The 3229-nt window shown below is 33.1% G+C and overlaps 1 non-coding gene across 1 annotated transcript; it reads right to left on the bottom strand.

Moving 5' to 3' along the window:
- Nucleotides 1-285: 285 nt before the first annotated feature.
- Nucleotides 286-392, bottom strand: LOC121210401 (small nucleolar RNA R71). The gene has a single exon (XR_005905514.1). It is a non-coding gene; the product is annotated as a small nucleolar RNA R71 (small nucleolar RNA).
- Nucleotides 393-3229: the final 2837 nt, after the last annotated feature.

Below are 3229 nucleotides of genomic sequence, written 5' to 3'. Positions count from 1 at the left end.
AATTTGAGCTAAAGCCAGTCATGTTTCAGATGCTTCAGACAATGGGCCAATTCAGTGGAATACCTACCGAAGATCCTCATCTTCATTTAAGACTGTTTATGGAGGTGAGCGACTATTTCAAATTAGTCGGAGTACCCGAAGATACATTCTGATTGAAGCTGTTCCTGTACTCACTAAGGGATAGAACTCGAGCCTGGTTGAACTCATTGCCACCAAACTTAATTTCCACATGGCAAGAGTTAAGAAAGATTTCTCATGAAGTATTTCTAACCTAGCAAGAATGCTAAGTTGAGGAACAAGATCACTTCCTTCCAACAAATGGATGATGAATCCCTGTATGAGGCATGGGAAAGGTACAAAGAGTTATTACGAAAGTACCCTCATCATGGAATCCTGCATTGCATCCAACTTGAGACATTTTATAATGATCTTAACGCTCACAAAAGGATGGTAGTAGACGCTTCTACTAATGGTGCTCTCCTTTCAAAGTCTTATAATGAGGCTTACGAAATCATTGAGAGGATCACCAGTAACAATTATCAATGGCCAAGCAATCGAGCCGCGTCAAGAAGATGAGTCGCTGGAATACATGAAGTGGATGCTCTCACTTCACTCACATCTCAGGTATCTTTAATATCCTCAATGCTTAAGAATCTGACCACTAATGGGTCTAACAGTCTTGCAGCCCAACCACCTCACCAAGTTAAGAGTATAGCTCCTGTTTATTTTGGGGAAGGACATTTGTTCGAAGAATGTCCATCGAACCCCGAATCCGTATATTACATGGGTAACCAGAACCAAAATCGAGGAAGGCAAGGACTGCAATCCAACTTTTATAACCCATCATGGCGAAACCACTCAAATTTTTCTTGAAGTAACCAAGGAGCTGGAACCAGTAACAACTACGCCCAACCTAGACCGACTTAGCCACCTAGTTTTTCCCAACAAGTTCAGAAACCAGTTCAAGCTGGACCATTCAATAGCTTGGAGAATCTGCTGAAGGCACACATGGCAAAGAATGTTGCCTTAATTCAAAGCCAACCAAATACATTGAAGAACCTGGAAAACCAAATGGGCTAGCTTGCTACTGAACTTAGGAACTGACCACAAGGTACTTTACCTAGTGATACGGAGAATCCAAGAAATCCGGGGAGGGAACATTGCAAAGCGTTAACATTGAGGAGCGGAAAGACAGTAGAGCCCAACACTATCGAAGCTGAAAAGAAGCCAGCTGCACTCAAGACTTAGAGGAAGTTCAACCAAGTGTTGAAATCCCAGTTTCACCAGAACCAGAATCTGTAAATGTAATGACCCGAATTTTACAGTTATCACAAAAGTGCATTTTCGAGTCTCTGTTTCTGAAAAATGGATTCGTAAAAAATATTTACGAAGTTAAGAGAGTGATTAATTAAAGTTTAATGAAGCAAATTAGCTTAAATAAAGGATAATTAGATAAAATAATTAAATTGAATGAAGTGTGAAAGTATAATTATAGGATAAAGAAATTGAAAGGACTAAATAAGTAAATAAGCCAAAGGAGTGCCAAGTGTATGGCAAAAATAAAATACATGTGTAATAAGTATTATACATACATTTGTAATACATGTATGTATTTACTTATTATTTAAGTAAATAATTAATATATTTAATATTAAATTGATATTATATGATGAATAGATTAAATAAAGACAAGTGTATGGTAATGATTTGGTACAAATGTATTAATAAAAAAATACATACATTTGTAATATATGTATTTGATATTAAATGAATATTTATTATTTAGTGAAAGATATTTATTAAATAAATAATTATATTATAATATATTTATATGATAAATAAATGTAAAATGACAAGTGTATGGTGAGGATGTAATACAAATGTAATAATATATGTGTGCCCAAGTGTAAAATAAATATTTGATATTAAGTAGATATTTAATAAAGTCATTATTATTATTGTTATTATATTATATATATATAATAAAACAAAAGAAAAATAAAGAAAAAGAAACAGAGAATGAGACGAAACAGGGGAAAGAAAGGAAGGAAAGAAAAGTAAAAGGAAAATTAGGGTTTTTGAAGCCTTAAGCTTTACTAGGTAAGTCCATTTGATCCCTTTTCTTGCAATTTTGATGTTTATGGAATCCTAGAGAAGAGTACTATGTGAATTATATCAAAAGTTAGGAAGTTAATGAATTTTTATGTGTTGATTAAGTTGAACAAATTAAAGAATTATGAGTTTTATTGATAAGAATTTAAGTTAGAAGTGGGAAAAAGATTAAATTATAAAGAGAAAGTTAAGTTTTGACATAGTAAGGACTAAGTTGAAAGAAATTCAGAATTTAAGTTTTATGTTGAATATGAAATGCTGGAATTTATTTTAAGCAAGTATGAAGATGAAAACTTAAGTTAATTTTGAAGAAATAGAATGGTTATGGTGGAAGGACTAAATTGGAATTTATGAAAAAGTTACATGGAAATCTTAAGAATGTGACATTAATGACTTTGAATGAATGTAAATTTTTCCGTAGCTAATATAGCACCGGAAATGTCATAGAGGAAAGGGAAAGGGAGAAAGTGGACGAGAATATCGAGTGGACTCAAGAATTACGGTTTGTATTTCTATAAACCGAATCCAATAATTATTTGTTGAATTATTATGTACATGAATGATAAGTATTATTATTATTATTATTATTATTATGGTATTGAATTGAATAAAAATTCATGAATTATTAGTGATTATTGATATTGAACAGAATATGTGAATATTGAGTGGAAAATTGAAAAATGTATATTGCATTGAAATTGATTTGCACATGGATTGATATGGAAAAAAAATATTGCAATGAAGTAAAATTAAATTAAGAATGGAAACTGAAAACTGAAACTTGACTGAAATCCCTATTAACAATGTCGGGCTAGTCGGATATAGTTGGCATGCCATAGGATCAGTGGAGTTAGGGATATTTCGACTCTGTGTCGATGAGACACTTTATGTGTCGCCAGACTGTGACTGTTTCGGATTTATTCCGATGAGTTACTTTGTGTACCACTACTGTTACTGATACTGTTACCGTTGCGGTGTATTCCAGCCTCAACCGATGAAACACCGTATTATATCCCTGGTGTGTGGGTTGGATTTGGATCCGTGTATCCATCCAGGTTCGAGTCATGTTAATAGGGGTAATGAAAAGTATTAAAGACTGTCTGCTACTGAATAATTG

This window comes from Gossypium hirsutum, chromosome A11 (assembly GCF_007990345.1).
Source record: "Gossypium hirsutum isolate 1008001.06 chromosome A11, Gossypium_hirsutum_v2.1, whole genome shotgun sequence".
Taxonomy (NCBI): Eukaryota; Viridiplantae; Streptophyta; class Magnoliopsida; order Malvales; family Malvaceae; genus Gossypium; species Gossypium hirsutum.
Note: the sequence above shows the minus strand (reverse complement) of the source record. Positions and strands in the feature narration are given on the sequence as shown.